Genomic DNA, 18,942 nt, shown 5'->3' on the forward strand with positions numbered 1-18,942 from the left:
TGTTTTGCTATAATTAAAGGAGAGAAATTTTAATCAAATTTAGTCAAATATATGAATTGCATTCTCAAAATTCGATTATGATTACGATATCCTTTTTTTTTAATTCGAGTTTTGAGAACATGGCAAATAGAAATATTATGGAAAAAGACTGATAAAGTATCACATCTTTAGTAAGACATTATGCTTCGTGTTCCATACACTTCGAGTATAGGATTGATCGCATATGCTATAATAATTGAATGTTCTAAAATTTTCCAAATGCCTAGAGCATTAAGAGGGAAAAAGGACTAGAACCGAACATGACTAAGTTAATTAAACAACTATCGAAGGACAATCTAAGGTTCACCAAGGATTGGTTGCTTGTGAATAGTTGGAAGTATAGTAGTGGATGGACCATACTGACATTATTATTACAAGATTTGATAATGAGTTGTCATATGGCACATGTGGAAATGTTTCCATATAGGGAGTTGGATGTTAAGAATCTATATGTTTAGGTTAGAAACTTTTATGCAGAAGGATATATAAAGGAATGTACCTTGAATATGAGACTTCGTATCTATGGAATTGTCTTGTAACAATCTCCAATAAATGACTTTGACTTTAGTGCAGTGACATTACGAAAGAATCGTTGCATAAAACATTAGAATATAACATATTCTATAAGTGGCAAGAATTTGATATTATTACACTTGTGATAAGGATTGGGAGTTGTGAAATGAGTATGATTGGAAATGTGTTCATTTGATATATTTCAAAAAGTAAGGACCATAGGTAAACATTGTGTGCATGCTAAGAGCATGGGACAATTGTAGTAATAATTCAAGTAATAAGTTAATTAACCGAAACAACAAATAATGAGTAATCAATATGGTGATAAATAAAAGGTGTTTTATTTATACTCAGAGGTTTGGGACCATATAGGATTAGTATTATTCTTGTGTTTCACTTTGCATGTTTTGAATTCCTGAATAATTAATTATTTTAGAATAATCAAATTATTCGAATGGTCCACAGTCGTTCATATGTTGGAAGTAGGTATGAATGAAGACTATCATGAATTGGTTTGTAGATTATCTAAAGTGTATTAGACATAGCAAAGGTTTGCTGCAACATTCATGAGTGCTTATGAATATGATTTTGAGCATTGGATTAAACCTACGCTCACTTGGATTGCTTCATGGATTTTATCACAAGCTATTGGTGAGACAATAATATCTTGTATTCTTGAAACCGAGATGTGTGAGTTGTATCTTACGAATCGGTTACACATTGAAAATATGTAAATGCACCAGTAACTTGGTGTTATAAAATATATTGTTGTGTGTGATTTGGTGAGTGAGTGCAAGCAAGCATTGAGTCGAATTTTATCCATTCCTTTTACCCAAAGTGGGATAAAAGCAATATTTGTGGTCCCCTCGATGATTTAGTGATGAAACCTAAGCGTTTAGCCAAGTCGGGTCTAAGTTGATGTGTTCAATTGTAGTCTGTTGTCAATCATCATAAATCGGAAATCGAGAAACAACACATAGACTGAGAGAATGATTTCAATCCATGTCTCATGTCTATACAATATCTAAAATGGAGGAATATATGGTCCCTTATCTAAAGGACAGGTTACTGATAAGATTAGAGTTCGACAGCGTCTTTGAGAGCTACGATTGCCAATCGGGTTGTACTTGCATTTATGGTTACTAGACTTATCCAAGTGGGAGACTGTTGGATTAGTGTCTAAGCTATAACCATATTTGGTAAGTACTTGACTCGGTTGTCCATGGTCCTTTTGGTTTGCCTTCACCAAAGCGACTTGACTAGAGAAATAATAGAGAAAGAGGTTGTTATGGTTTATTAATATATTATATGAATAATATATTAAAGGAGAAATCATATTTATTTAGTTAACATTGGTCAAGAATTAATTAAGAATTAATTTTGTGATTAAAATTAGTTAACTAAACTAGAAGGGCTGAATTGTAATTATGTGATAGTTGAAAAGTAGGGCAATGCATGCCCTATAGGATAGGGTGGACGGATTCAAGGGAATAAGGCCTTAGAATTCTTTCATGATAAGGCTTCTAGGGTTATCCTTTGGGCTGCTTAGTGGGCAAGTGTCACACCCCAAAACCAAGAATGGCGGAAACGTTCTGGGGCGGAGGACGTCATGTAAAGTATCACAACACAGTAAATGTAAATAAGCAAACAACATCATCCATTGCATTAAATATAAAATTTTAATACAAGCGTGTTCCGTACAGTTTTAGATACCAAAAATATAATTTAAATCAAAATAGTATGATGAGTCTTGAATGCGCTCCATCTTCTCAAAAGCTAGCATCGGTACCTGACTACTGATGACCTGAGAATACAAGTTATTTTGAAAGAGTTTATCAGCATTAAGCTGGTGAATTCATAAATATTTTAGTGTCGAGGTTTGTTATCAAAACGTTTGAACCTGTTGCAAATATGAGTTGTAAATGTATGTAAGTGTTTGTAAAAGTTTGAATCTCTCAGAAAAACCTATATTTTCTGTTAAAGTAGCCCTCTACCAAGGCTTAACTGTTTTGTATGCTCGTTTGATGTAAAAGTGTGTAATTTCCCAAGTGTAACTATCATTTAACAAAATATAGTTTGTACATTAAAGTTTAAGTGAGGTTATCACCAAAATGTAATTGGTAAATTTTTGTAGTACAGTAGTTTTGTTTTATATGAACTACTGCTGTACTAACTACCTTAAACCGGGTTTATATTAAGGTATCGTGTGATAAATTGCACCATACTATCGAATGGTAACATCGACAACGTATAGTCGAAAAATAAGGTATGACGTTTGGCACCCGCAGACGTATCGGTCCCACTGTAGCTAGCAGCGAGGTGTAGGATAGTCAATCCAGTATAGATCTATACGCAAACTCACGCTCTCCCTCCAAGAGACTCTGGCTACAACTCGGGTCATGTCAATTAAGACATGCTCCCATACAGTGGATCACAATTGTTAACGTATTCGTGTTTATGCAATATAATGTTACTTGTTCTAGTATCGTTGTATATGTTCTCTTAGTAATAAGTATTGACTCCTGAATGAACTGACTCGTTGATCTAGAAATTGTAGTAGTATGATCCCATGTTACCCCGATGGTAACTTACTAACGAGGTGCTGATAAGTATGAATATGGAAGTACTTTTATGTCAATACATGTATATATGATATATAACTAATATTGAAACGACCCTCGGATGGTCACCCGAAACTCCACCAGACCACATCCAAATCGAGGAAAAGGAAATAGGATAGGTGGCTTTCCTAAGCCCTTTAAACATTATTTATACAGCTATACATATATGGGCATGCAAATTTATAGGTAGTAAAACAAGGTTTACAATAAAGCATTTGATAAGTAAAAGAGTTTGTAAAACATTTTGAAGTAAAATAGTTTGAACAGTGATAAAATCATTGGTTTCCTAGTTATTAATCACATGTGATTAATGCAATCACATGTGATCGAAGCAATAACTATAAGTGTTTAACTTGTATCCCCCCCCCCCCCCCCCATAAAGTATTTAAAACATTTAAAAGCATTTCAAAGGTTGAATAAAGGGGTATGAACTCACTTGGAAGTTTGAAGATAGCGAGATCGAAAATGGCAGAGTTTCGTCTCGGGAAACGGATTTTTCTCGGGATTCTCGGGAATCTCGGGAGTAAAATCGACCCTCGGGACTTGAGCAAAAAGACCAGAGCTTCGGGTTTGAACGGGCACAGAAATCGAGGCAAGATCGTGAGAGAAAGAGAGAAAATGAACAAATTTTTCGGAAAGGCTCGCATCCCTTTTATAGGGGTGCTGAACCGCCTCCGAACACGGGGCGTACGGGCGTACGCAGCGTGTACCCGTACGTCATCGCTTACGTATTTCAGATGGAGCGGGCCGAATGGGACGGCGGGTCGGGTAGCTTCGCATAGGGCGACGTGGACGATCCGAGGCCGTGCCCTCGAGTACGCGGGGTGTACGAGGGTACGCGGCGCGTACCTCGGCCCTAGGCTGACTCCTCTTCAGATAATACCGAATTTTTAATAAAAATTATATATAAATTATTTATCAAACTTCAAAAATTCATATCTCCTTTATACGAACTCCGTTTTCGATGTTCTTTATATCCCCGCGAAGGTGAGACTACGATCTACAACTTTCGTTTAGATTCTGTTGGCAAATTCCGAAATTATTTTTATTATTTATTTATTAAAATGACGTGATTAAGGAATCTCTTTAAAAATTCATAACTTCTTTATCTCCGTTTCGAGTTTTTAGCTATCTGTTGCTAAGCTGAACTTGGAAAAATCATAACTTCAATATACGAAGTCGGATTTGGGTGTTCTTTTTACGTACGATCATGGTTTAATGAGATTTAAACATAGAAGAATTTAAATAGAAACTTTTTGGACATTTTATTATCAAAGTTAATTTTATTAACTCAAAAATGTTTACAATACTTGACCTATTAGGCCATTACAAAGAGTTGAAATATCGGGTTGTCACAGCAAGCAACCAAATAAGGATAAGGACTGAAACCCTAATCCCTACACCTATATAAACACCCCTTGGCATATGAAATCCGTCCATGCCTTGATCTAGGGTTCCTACAGCCGAATTTCATACCTCTCCTCTTTCTCTCTTGATTATCCATTTGCTCTTGGTGTTTGTGAACCATTAGAGGTACTACACTTGTGGTACTTGCTTTCAAAGACAAGAAGATTCAAGATTTAATTTGTTGTTACAATATAACAACAAGATGTATGTATTTCATCCTTCTTTATGAATTTCCAAATTCCTAGAAGCTTGTTAGGGTTCTTCAAGTGTTCATAGTGTTGTATAACTAATAGTGATAACATAGATCCAACTCTAGGGTTGCATGCACACGTTGACACATAGGACTGTTTGTATAAAACCTATCACCTTTCACCTGCAGATGGATGGTCAGAGCGAGTGGACCATCCAGACTTTAGAGGATATGTTACGGGCGTGTGTTTTGGACTTCATAGGTAGTTGGGATACTTACCTTCCACTTGCGGAGTTCTCCTATAATAACAGCTATCATGCGAGTATCGACCATCCTCCTTTCGAGATGTTGTATGTGAGCAACTGTATGAACCCGATATGCTGGATGAGGTGGGTCAGAGGGTCATGGGGAGTATTGAAGTGCTACTCAAGACTACCGAGCGGATCCAGCATATTCGGAGCAGGCTTTAGACTGCCCAGAGTCGGCAGAAGATCTATACCGACAAGCGTCGATCGGACCTGGAATTCTGGGTCGGGGATATGGTGCTCCTGAAAGTGTCACCTTGGAAGGGCGTCATTCTATTCAGGAAGCGAGGCAAGTTGGGCTGCAGGTATATCGGACCCTTAAGGGTTGTAGCCCGGGTGGGCAAGGTGGCATATAGGCTGGATCTGCCAGCCGAACTTAGTTAAATTCATAGCACTTTTCATGTCTCTCAGTTATGGAGGTGTCTGGTGGACGATTCGGAAGTGGTACCATTAGAGGATATTCAGGTGGATGACAACCTGAATTACATCAAACGGTCAGTGGCGATCCTTGACAAGAATTCGTAGGATCAGAGGAACAAGAGAGTGGAGCTGGTAAAGGTGCAGTGGCAGCACCGCAAGGGCTCGGAATGGACCTAGGAACCGGGGGGCGAGATGAGGGAGCATTACCCCAAGCTTTTTCAGGACCCGGCAGCAGACTTCGAGGACGAAGTCTAAAATAATTGGAGGAGATTTGTAACACCTAATTCCTGGTATACATTTAATTAAAGAAGCTTTATTTTTCTCTAGGACTTGACGAGTTGGAGGCCCAACTCGTCGAGTAGGATCGTGGTCCACGGGGAGTTTAAGTAGTCTACTCGATGAGTCGAAAGACTGACTCGGTGAGTATGTGTTGTTGAGTGAAACCCTAAATTGAGGGTTTTCACCGTATTTACACCTTATATCGCCCCAACTCAGCCCCCATCGCCCAGAGCAAACCCTAACTCGAAACCCTAGCCATTTATTGTGTGTTCTTGAGCCTTATGGTGCTATTTTGTGTGGTTGAAGCTTGGATTGAAGAATGAGGCTGGTGAAATCCAGGGGGAACAAGAAGATCCAGAGTTTTGAGCACATTTCCAGCTTGTTTGAGGTATAAAGCTGAAACCTTGGCTATTACTTTCTTAGATCTTGATTTTGAACCATTTTCTACATTTTTCTAAGCCTTACTGAGGTTGTATTCGGGTTTGAGTGTGGAAGTGAGTTTTGCACTTCAGATCTGGGGCCATTTGGGGTCTTTATGGCATAAATATGCCAACTTTTTTGCCATAAACACCCCATGCATCTTATAGATCTTCTTTCATGGCTTTTTGAGCCAAAGGCCCCATGCATGTACACCAAGTTCGAAGCTTTACACGTAAAATGGATACTAGGAGGCCAGATCTATGGTTTTGATGTGTTAAGACCCATTCAAATCGACTTTATAGTAATGGTCAAGGATGGACTCGGCGAGTCGTTCTTGGGACTCGGCGAGTCAGGGTGTAATGACCACCAAATCCTTTATGTTGTTAGGCCAGATGTTAGGATAGAAGGTCCCTCATTTCTTTAGAATCATAAGGGACTTGGGAATCATAGGACTCGATGAGTTGTTCTTAGGACTCGGCGAGTCCAATGCAATCTCCCAAACCATGAAGATGGACTCGATGGGTTGTTCATACAACTCGGCGAGTTATAGATCGGACATATTCATATGCTAAAGACAAACTCGACGGGTTCAAGGAAGAACTCGGCAAGTCGGTTGAATATTGAATAAAGTGTTGTTGAAGGTGAAGTCATCGAGCTCTTGCTAGACTCGATGAGTGGGGACGGGTTTGTAGTATTTTGTGGACGAAGGGACTCGACGAGTTGGCGGACCAAATCGGAGAGTCTGGTCAACCAAAGAGTTGACTTGACCAGGGTTTGACTTTGACCTGGATTCGAGTTGACCCTTTTAGGGGTTGTGAGTTAAAGTTGATAACTTAGAGGGGTTATTGTGTAGGGATTGAGGAGGTGAGGAGAGTCGACTTTCACACCGAGGACAGTGCAGAAACTACACAACTTGGAGGTGAGTTTCCTTCTAGTAGGGGTGGGTCTACAGCCACAATGTCGACCCACCAGCAAGGGCGTTGTATGGATGGTAGTCTTTGTGATAATCATCTAGGATTGATGTGTGAGATGAATATTGTGCTTAATATGATCATTGTATTTAATATGCTTGTTGTGCTTGATATGTATTAGTAATAGCAGGGGTGAAATAGTCCTCGGATACCGGTTGAAAGATACCGAAGGGGAGGGTAGCTCCCGATTACCGGTTGAAAGATACCGAAGGGGAGGGTAGTTCCCAGTTACCGGTTGAAAGATACCGAAGGGGGGGGGGGGGGTAGCTCCCAGTTACCGGTTGAAAGATACAGAAGGGAAGGATAGTTCCCAGTTACCGGTTGGAAGATACCGACGAATATGCATTATTTGGTATAGGTATGATGGGGGAACTCACTAAGCTTTGTGCTTACAGTTTCAATTTTGGTTTCAGGTACCTCTCCGTCTAAGGGGAAGGAGTCGGCGATGTAGCAGCGAATCACACACACATATGGTTTCCGTATGGGGATTTCTAGGATTGTACTCTAATTTTTATTACTTTTGATGATATGGTTTTCAAACACGTTGTTATGATTTTTATAAATTGATATGATATTGGAAATGTTTGGTAAACTATGTTATGAATCTCGTAATTAAAAATGAAATTTTTGGCCTTGAAAATCGGGATGTTACACTACTAATGCAAGTAAACAGTCGCTAGAAAATAAATAGCAACACTTGGAATGAATGATCTACAATGTGTTTGGCTCTAGATAAAATACTCCTATAGTATTTAGGTTGTGTGTTATGTTCTATTGTTCCCTTTTTGTATAGAGTTTGGTAAGTTTTAGACTTGCTGCAACACCACAATCACTCTCAAACACATGTTGGTCTTATCTCAAATAAATATAGTTGATCAGGTTATATTTATTCCAGATATGATTACATAACTGTCTAGGTTTAACAGCAGTGTCCAACATCTAAATACTTTTGTTTTGTTCTTCTTGTGATACTACTTCTGGTATTTATGTATACTTGTATACTTCTTATAAAATACTTAGAGTTTAAAAGTATACTTTTAGTTCAGAGCGCTTCGGCCCCTTAGTGTTTATAGTTGTATACCATGTAAGGTTTGATATACTTAGTTCACTATAAACAATAGCTTTGGTACCAATCTGTCACATCCCAAAACCGATACGGCGGAAACGTTCGGGGGTGGAGGACGTCATGTATAGTATCACAACAATTGCATCATAGTAATCAAAGTAAACACAACCATTACATTGAATATATATATATATATATATATATATATATATATATATATATATATATATATAAGGTATTTACATTTGTTTGATACATAATTTGTATACAGCAAAGTATAACAGAAGTATAAAAGACACGACTCTATAAGCTCCGTCTTCCCAAAAGCTTGTGGGTGTACCTGTCTACTGGTTCCCTGGGAATACAAGCGATTTTGAGAGTCTATCAACATTTAAGTTGGTGAGTTCATAAGAATATTTTGTAATGAAAACCTGTCTTTGGAATCTGTGAAAATGTTTGTATGTTTCTCAAGAAAATCCAATATTTTCTTTAGTATTAAAAAGTATTCTTAGTCCTAAGACCCAAAGTGTATGTTCGTTATTGTGTTCTGTAGTATATGAAAATGTTTGTCTGTATGCTTGGTTACCACCAGCTGTATTGTATAGTGTGATGTACAAAAACCTTTGTATGAAAACCCCTGGCTACCACCAGTAATGTATAATGTGTTATGTATGAAAACCCTAGCTCCCACCAGTATGTATACCAGTTTTATTACTTAAAATAAAACCATGTAATTGTATTCCCTGGAATCCTCCAGTGTAGTGCGTAATAGTCATATTAATTAAAATAAAACTAATGAAGAATGAAGTCCCGTAAACATATGGTTAGTTTATACTGTTGTGAGTTTGGTATAACCATACTTAATATGACCTAGTGACCTCTGCGACGTTCTTCAGGCATCGGAATGGTATGATATTTGTCACCCCAGGCATGCCTGCCTAACTGTAGCTAGCAGTTTAAGTGTGGGATTGTCAGTCCCGAATAGATCTATTCACAAATCTCACACTCTCCCTCCAAAAGACTCTGGTTATACTGTGGTAGGATTTAATTCCGCACCCGAAGGGTACAATTTAAGTAGTGTCTCACAACCTTGTATTAACTAGTTTACGTGTAGTGTTGTAGTGCTCTCTTGTACTTGAAACTGTACGTATACTTGTAGAGTAAAAATAATTATACTTAAATAATTATTTAGTGTTGTACTCTTATGTTCAGAAAATAGTGTTGTATGCCATAAACTATATCCATCATGGTTTATATGTTTGTCAGTGTATAAGCTCTGGAATTGATAAAACTGTGTGTTGAATCCCAAACTATACCTATTATAGTTTGCATGTATGTTATGTATTCGATTCATGTATTGTCCCGGAAACTTTGTAATTATGGTTGTAAGTTGAAAACTTCCCTTATGCTCAACATGTTACAAAAGGGATATCTAAATATTTTTTAAAATGTAATGATCTCTTGGTTGTATCAATTGTATAAGTTTTAATTCTGTTAAAATCCTTTAAATAAGAACACAAAAGTTCTTTTTTTTGTTGGTATGCCCCCTGAAAACGTTAAAAATAGTAAAAATATAGGGGTATGAACTCACAGTTGATTATATGCACGTGCTCAACAGCAAAACAGGAAAGATGACCCTCGGGTTGGAGTACGCGGAATGAACTGTATCCTAATGATAATTAAACACATAATTATATTTTAATTAGCGAAACCATTAATTAAAGTGTTAGAAAACACTTGTTTTTGGTTAGGAATGCTACCGAGACTTGTTTGAAGTGGAAAAAGAGTGTTTTCAGCCAAAGTTCTCGGCTTAGGGTTGTTTGCGGTCGTGAATTGGTTTGCGGCTGCGAACTGGGGTTGCAGCCCTTGCAGACTTGAAGACTGTTCTTGGTGTTCTTGAGGAAAAACTTAAAGATTTGAAGGTTTGTTCCTGAAGATATGAATGTTCTTGGGAGGTTCGTGGGAGCAACATGAGAGAGTTTTTGGGTGAAAAATGTGAAACGTGAAGAATCATGTCACACCCCCAAACCAAGGATAACAGAAACGTCCGGGGGTGGAGGACTTCATGTAGAGTATCACAACAATGAGTATAATAGTGCTCAAAGTAAATACAACCATCACAAATATAATTGAAAACGTTACATCAAAGCACATGTTTACATGATTCACATCAATTACATTATGATACGAAATGAACTGTTTGACGATTTATCATGCCATCCTCAAAACGTTGTTGATTTCCTGTTTTCACTGAATTCCTGAGAATACAAGTAGTTTTGAAAAGTGTCAACACAAAGGTTGGTGAGTTCATAAGAGATTTCGTTAGAAAAATAAACCGTTTTCCTTGTAAAAGCATTAGAATATGTATCCAGAAAATCCGATATTTTCTTTAAAATCTGTGTAATGTATTCTTATCACCGAAGACCAAAATGTATAAGTAACCTTTCTTACTAATAGAAAATGTTATGTGTTTAAATGGACATGGACGCGTTTGAATTAAATGAAATTTCCGTATGTTCTCATGTTTGTTAATACTTTATGTATATGTAGTCCTAAATCCGAGGAACGAAAAAGAACAAGTATTGACAATACTTAAAGGTATAAACGTGGTTTCAAATGATGTGTAGTCATAACTACCAAAACCAAAAGTGTACAGTAATATATGTACTCATTGAGATAAAAAGTGATTTTAAATTGACATAAAACTCATTTAGGTTTTATACATAAAATCCCGTAAACTTTATGGATTGGTATATCCCTATGTGAGTCGCTATAATCATACTATGACTATGTGAACCTGCCACGACGTTTCTCAGGCGTCGCGAAAACTGAAATGACATTTTTCACCTGTAGACCTGCAGGTCCCACTGTAGCTAGCAGCAAGGTGTGGGGTGTCAAACCCAATATAGATCTATATACAAGTATCACGTTCTCCCTCCAGGAGATTCTGATTATAACTACCAGGAATTATATCCCGCACTCGGACGTACGGGGAGAGAATGTCTCACAATATAGGTTAACAAGTTTACGTGAAATGTGTGTGAACATAAATCTTTTCTGTATGAACGTACCCTTTTTGTACGAGTGTGTTTTGTGATGTATCATAAACTATACCTATTATAGTTTATCTAAAATGTTTGTAATATGTAAGAACTCTTTTATGGAAATGCATAAATGTTATGAATCCATTAAACTATACTTTTTATAGTTTATTATACGTGTTCTAAAATGAATGTATAATATTTATTACGAATGACTTAGTTTCAGTTAATGATGTTAAACTAACAAAGAAACGCATTCAATAATTAGAACTTATGATTATACACTTTGCTCAACATAATACAAAGTGTTATGATATTTATATGCTGTTGGCTAACTTTAGCCATTCTGCACTGTTTTGGAAAAATCATAGAAAAATCATACGAAGTCGAAAACTAGATCCGTAAATTCTGAGAGTTCACAAAATGTGTCTAGTTTACTCATAAGTTTTATCACGATTTTTAATGACCTCCAACTTGGGTGAAAAAGTCCAAAATCATAGACTGGTCCGGATTGTTTTTTGAAATGATAGGCAGTTTTGTAAAAATCACCATAAATTATAGAAAAATCATATGAAGATGTGCAAGTAGTCATTTTAAAGCTAAAAACTTGAACTATTTGCACCTTGTACAGTTTTGAAAACAAAAATGTTTAAGATGCCCAAAACAGTCCGTGAATAGAGTTGAACTTTTCTGATGAAGGTTGTTAGAAAATTTTAGTTATGTTCTTGGTGTTTTAACTTGTATCCCCCCCTTAAAAACTTGAGAAAACATGAAAATGTAGGGGTATGAACTCACCTTGAGTGATTTCAGTAGATAAGTGTTGAAGAAGAGAAGTGTTCAACCCAAGAACACTTGAAGAATCACTTGAAGATTCGAAGCTCTAACACAATTATGATGGAGTTTGTGTAAGATATCCATGATTTGAGTATAAGAAGTGAACTAATCATAAGGAGAATGGATTATGCTTACCAAATGTGGAGGAAAAACCCAAGATCAGCCCTTGAATCTCGAATTTCTAGAGAGAGAAAGTGAGAGAGGAAAGAGTTTGATCTTCTTGGTGAAATGAGAGCAAATGAGAGAAGTGAGGAGAGATGATGAATATTCAGCTCTCAAAAACGTGGGAAATAGTGATAATTTAGTGGAAAGGACATTGATGTAACCTAGGTAAGGTGGGGAGGTGTGGTTGGTCATAGAGTGGGTGTGGGAGTGGTTGCTTGTGTCATAAGGTAAAGCAAAGTCAACACTTCACCTCTTTGTACTTTACCCACTTGCTTTTATTATTTAAATAAAGATTTTTTTGAAAATATGATTAAATTGTGAATATTTAGGGTATATTATGTTAAAATATGATTTTGGGTGAAAATCACGCGTTAAAATAATTAAAAACGGGCCTTAACGCAAAACCACACGAAAACCGGGAGAAAATGGGTTCCCAGCGAGACCTCTCGGTCCTAGGCCGAGGTTCGGTCCATGCTGAGGACGGTAGCCGGAAACGAAGCGAAACAGGGGGAAACGAATTGGGGGCGAGGAGGCGAGAGGAGGCGAGGAAGCGAGAGGAGGCTCGGTCCGGAGATGAGAGGCGAAGGTGTCAGAACCGAAATGAGCCGAATGAACAGTAGATGAACAGTACCTTCGGGTTCGGTTCCAGGAGTCTTCGGGTTCGGGTGTTTCTGCGAGGTTCGGGCCTGCAAGGATCTTTCGGGTTCGGTTCCTCCTGGGCGAGGTTCGGCCCTGAGAGGACCTTCGGCTCAGGAGGCTTCGGTTCCTCCTTGGTCTCAGGTTCGGCTCCTCCTTGCTCTCGATCTCTAAGAGGACCTTCGGGTCCTAAGAGGCTTCTCTCTTCTTAAGAGGTTTCGGTTCCTAAGGTCCATTTTTCTCGTTTTTACCCCGTTTTAAGCCGTTTTTGACCCGGTTAAGGGTCGGAATGACCCGAATGATTCTAAAAAGTTACGGGAAACTTTTGAGAGAGATTTGGGAGAGATTTCACATACTTGGAGAGATTTGGGAGAGATTTGACATTCTTGGAGAGATTTCTCATACAAAGAGATATTTGAGAGAGATTTCACATACTTGAAGAGATTTGGGAGAGATTTGACATTCTTGGAGAGATTTCTCATACAGAGAGATATTTGAGGGAGATTTCACATACTTGGAGAGATTTGGGAGAGATTTCACATACTTAGAGAGATTTCTCATACAAAGAGAGTTTTGGGAGAGGTTTCACATACTTAGAGAGATTTGGGAGAGATTTCACATACTTAGAGAGATTTCTCATACAAAGAGAGTTTTGGGAGAGGTTTCACATACTTAGAGAGATTTCAAATAGAGAGAGATAGAGTGAAAACGATTGAGAGAGGTTTCGAGTGTGGCATTTGTGAGTGTCCGGCTTCGCAATGCAAGGTTCGTAAACCTTGTTAAGCCTTGTTTAAGGATCTTACACACTCCCGATGAGTATGCAACATTGTTTTATCGGTTTGGCTCGCCACGTACCACAGTTTTAGGTTAAGGATATCTAGATGTTCGCACTTTTTGATTTATGATCTCTCATTAGAATAGCGAGTAGTTTAGTATTCACCTAACATAAACTATAGTACCCACGTGCAAAATGAGTCGAACGGTTTGACTTGTTGACTTCGGTTGACTTTGTCTTGACCGAAAATTGACGGTTGTCACATCATCCCCCCGTTAGAGGGAATTTCGTCCCGAAATTTGAATTTAGGCAAAGAGTAAGCATGAATAATCAAGCCATGAAGTGGGGATACTTCCTAATCGACTGACTCTCGTGCTCCCATGTGACTCTAGGTCCTTGGTTAGTATTCCAGCGAACTTTCAATAATGGGAAGTGGCATTGTTTCGTCCGCTTGACCTCTCGGTCCAGGGTCACTATGGTTCTTCCATGAAGGTGAGGCTCTTGTGGAACTCGATCTCGTCGAGGGGGATTACAAGAGTCTCGTCGGATAGATACTTCTGTAAGTTCGGGACGTATCGGGTAGAATGTACTTTACCAAGCTCGCGGGAGTAAATTGAAGTAGCAAGTTATAGGGTTGATTCTGACAAGAATCTCGAAAGGCATAATTATCTAGGGTATTGGCTTTCCATGCTTTTCGAAGTGTATTAAGTTTTCCCAGAGTGAGTGTTTCCAGAGGGATTTAGTCTGTTATACTGGAGTTCTAAAGGTTTCTCCCTCTTGCTTCTCTTCCCGTCACGGGTTGCCCCCTTTAGGGTCAAAGTTGGGAGGGGGTCCATATTTTACGAGAAGTTCCAATGGAACTAAGACGGTAGGTCAGCGAGACCCCGAATTTTGGTGTATTCCTACTAACGCCTTCGGTGTTGACTGTTTCTCAGTGGTTTTGATCAATTGAAAGGGTCCTTATGAATTTCCACCTTGATAATGATGTGTCTGGAGAATTGGACTCCTCAATTCCAAAACTCGTATCTAGAGAACTTCGGGTAATACTTCTCTGATCGTATTGCTTCTATGGTTTATTGTAGCTGATCTCCTTGGTTTCCTTCTTACTACGAGGGTAGATAAGTAAGTCATTTGTAATGACGATGATGAACTGATCCTAGCAAGAATGGCATATCCTATTTATTACGTTCATGAATCCTACGAGTGGGTTTGATCCTATCCGAGGGTATCACTACGAACTTTCAGCGTCCGCATCGAAATTGGAGGATTGTTCTCGGACATCCTTCTTCAATACTCATGACTGGTGATATTCAGATCTCAGGTCCAATTCCTGAAGGGTACCTCGTTCCTTGCGGTTGGTCGGCCTATTCGTCTGTGCGAGGCAGATAGTAAAGGTTTCTATCGGAGATGTTGTCGGGACCTCTGAAATCGATGGAATTATGAGCAATTTGCTTTTCTATTTGACGAATAAGACCAGAGTTTTCCAGGGTGAGAAGCTTGGTTCTTCAATTTCATTGTTGAGTAGTTCGACAGGTTTGACCTGACAGCTCTTGTAGCTCGGTAGGAAGTATGTGGTTTTGGTTTGCGCGACTAGGCCTTTTTTGAATGGTAGGACATTTACTCGTCCTTCTGGGCAACCTTAGCCCGAAGCTCATGGCAGGACTCGTACCATATTTGTCCCAAGCTTCTATGCTTGAATCTTGTCTGCTACATGCGTGACATTCCTGAAGGTCTCCTGTATAGACATGTGATAAGGCTTCGGGAAGTATAACACTCCTCTGGTGCGTGTTTTGGAGTTCCACAGCGAGAGATGACCCAAAGGTCCGTGCTGGATGTTTATGAGAGAAGATAGTTTCGATATTCAGGAGGTTAGGCGAAGGGCCCTTTTGTAGTCGTTTAATCGAGAAGATGAGGGTTATATCAATCAAAATTGGATAACGACAACAATATTTTTTTTAGATAACATGAGATAAGTTGTATTCGAAAGAAGAGATCACTAGAGTGATAGAGTGTCCTGTATTTCTTTTCTGTGTGTTTTGTTTTGTTTAATGTTATAATTATTGTAGATGATTCATACCATAGTGTCTAGCACTGGTAGTGGGTGTGTTTTCGATGGCCAGTAATGATACTTGATATCATGATTCCTGACAGGTCTCCTTACGATCGAGCGGTATATGATCGTCGAGTGGGTGACCCCACTCAACCCCTAATAGTATACATGGAATCAGAGTCGGGATGGAATTATTTGTTTCAAGACTTTAGTATTTTGATTTTAATTAACCCCGATGTATGGACAAGGTCATCACAACTTACAAGTAATGATCTTAAGGTCATATATGAATGTCTTTGGTTTGATTTGTATGAGAGAGAGTATTTTAGCTACTTTTTAGAAGGAAGGTTACTTTAGTAAGCGTACCAAATTCATTACAAACATATAGTACTTAAAAGTTTTGTCGTTGGGAACATTACAAAAGTCCTAACATGGTACCCTTGCTGCTCGTGTTGGTGTGTTCATCACACTCCTCCCGTTCATTCGTCATTTTTCTCAGTTGGACATTCTCTCTTGAAGTGTCCCGTTTCACCGCATAGGTAGCATACTGGGCCTACCTTGGTGCAGGTGATTGAAGGGAGGTGATGGGTCGGGGCCCTATAGAAACGGACGGTATGCCCTTTCCTGTTGCATTTTTTATAGTGCATCTCCCGGCAAGCCCCATAGTAATGAAAGCCACATTGGTTGCACTTTGGGAGTGATCCCTCATATGGTCTGGCAGGCATTTGGGTGGCAGACCCCGTGGCTAGTGTCGAGGCATGTGTCATGACTACTGTTGTAATGGTAGGGGCGGCCCTAGGTTGTTGTCTTTTAGTGTATCCTTGAGATTGGTGGCGCTCTTTCATGTTCCAAAACTTTCTCTTCTTGTTCGTAGGTTCGTGTCCTGAGGTATTTTCATTGGTAGGTACCCATTGGTGTCCCTGATTGTTACCACAACTTGTATTGTTAGTACCGCTTCCACCCCTACTGATATTGTTAGTATTGAATTGCGCCATGACGGCTGCCACGGCTGCCGTGACTGCAACCTGAAAAGTAGCAGCATCTATCTGCAGTGTTGGCGCCTTGCTAGTTGGTTTGTTGCCTCTTGGTGAAGACATAGCTCTGTTTCATGATGAAAAACGACTTCGTTAGTGGAAATGATTGTCTTAAGTGCATCCTTACAATTTATATTTATGCATATAAATTTTTGCACATTATTGTACTATTCTTAGTGTTTCTGCTAACGCTCCCAAGATGGAGTTATAGCAGTAGGTAGGAGTAGGTTTCATACGGACGTTAAGCTTTACTCCTCTTAGAATCATGTTTGTCCGAACACACTTGGCTGAGGAATTTTGATGGGATCTGGTGCATTAGTGCTGGTATGATCGCACCCCATAGGTCTATGAAGAAGAAACTTCTCAACAAATGTTTAAAGGTGAGACGATAATGAGTTTTTAGAATGGTTATATGTCGCGAGTTTTCTAACTAAGTTTATCTCATATCGATTTGTATCAAAGTTCGGTTGTTTAGGGTGTTCTGAAAACAATTTATAACGAGGTTCTTTGTATAATAAACTCATGTATTTTAGTAGTTTTGTATCCAAGTGAAACCTTACACTTGACCCAAGCTAGGTCCTTATCATGACCTATTGATGTATGCTTAGTTATATAATTAAGGCTAAATTGACATTCGAGTCGGATAGGTACATCCTAAGCCCATCTTGTTAATATGACTCTAGAAATCATGGTTTCAGTGAAAATTTTGACCTCGATGCAGGTCTACTTCACATTTGTGCATGGGCGGGTTTTGATAGTAGATAGATTTCTCGATTAGTATGACCACTTAATTTGTAGTGTCGTGATTTTACTTACAATAGAGTAGCACCAGCGCATACTTATGAAGCTAATTTACCAGGTATGGTGAGCGGTATGAACTCTACTTACGATGATCCATCCCTTGTGATGCTTGAGGCAAGGTCGATGTAATTTTGTAGCTTTGCCAATCAACGCTTGGCTACAATCATCCCTTCTTTGAATGATGTGTGTCCTACCCTGTTACTCTCTTTCCTCTACACGAGTGGCGATAAGGTCCTAAAAAGAGAGTTGGTCTCGGGAATAGTAGTCGAATTCTGAGTCACGGGTACGAAAGATGATAGGGTCTGGAGTAGCGTGCCGTTTTCTGAACTCGGATTGTAGTCTTCCTATATTAATCCCCGATGATCGCGATCCGCCGGGTCTTTGTCGGGAGGGCTCTGTCCGTCAGTCCCCTGTGGTTGAGGTCATAGCACCCTCGTTGGTCTCCACATGGTGGTTGTTGTCATTGTTGTCGACATTCAACCTTCGATTACAATTTCCCAACGGGTCACAGGTTCGTTATAGTCGAAATGGTTCACGGAACCCTTGCTATGCATGGAGGATCGATTACCTCCGGTTCTGCCTCTGAGTCTTCTCATAACCATTCACCATTCCTCGAGTTCAGATTAGGAAAGTAAGGGTCGTCCGGCAAGTAGGATTTTGCTATGCTGTATTTGCGAGAATAGGAGTGGAGGAGATAAGTACTATGCATCTAACTCTATTATCAATGACTTATAGGGGTAATCCTTATTAGTTACTTCTATAATGACATAGTGCATACTAATTACATATAACAAGATACGATAGACCTTTGAATAAGTGATCCCACTCTAGGTCCACATCCAAAAAAGGAAAAGGAAGTAAAGTAATGACCACAAATTCTAAGTCTATAATTTCTAAGTTATATATAACTTTAAAGTATCCGCTTAGGGACGATAGACCTATTATTAAGGATCTATTTAGTTTTCATATAAGTTATGATATTACAAAATACTCCTATAGTATTTTAAACTCATGTTCTGTTCTAATGTTCTCGTTATGGTAGTGTTGGTAAGTTTTTAGACTTGTTGCCATATCACAACTATTCTTTGGGCATGTGCTAATCACTCCTCGGATCAGCATAGTTGATCAGGCTATGCCACTCCCAAGACTGACCATACATCCCCGAGCTTACCTGTGATATCCAACAATCATTACTTTTGTTTTGTTCTAGAATGGTGTTGACCTTAGTATGTATGTATGCATGTATACTTTTAATAAGAAACTATTTATTTCTAAAAGTATAGTTGTTTTGAAACTTTAAATCAGAGACCTTAGTCCCAATGCATTTATAGTTTGTATATCTTATGTGGTTTGATATACAGAGTTCACTATAAAC

This window comes from Lactuca saligna, chromosome 8, assembly GCF_052625555.1.
Source record: "Lactuca saligna cultivar CGN05327 chromosome 8, ASM5262555v1, whole genome shotgun sequence".
In the NCBI taxonomy this organism is placed as follows: domain Eukaryota; kingdom Viridiplantae; phylum Streptophyta; class Magnoliopsida; order Asterales; family Asteraceae; genus Lactuca; species Lactuca saligna.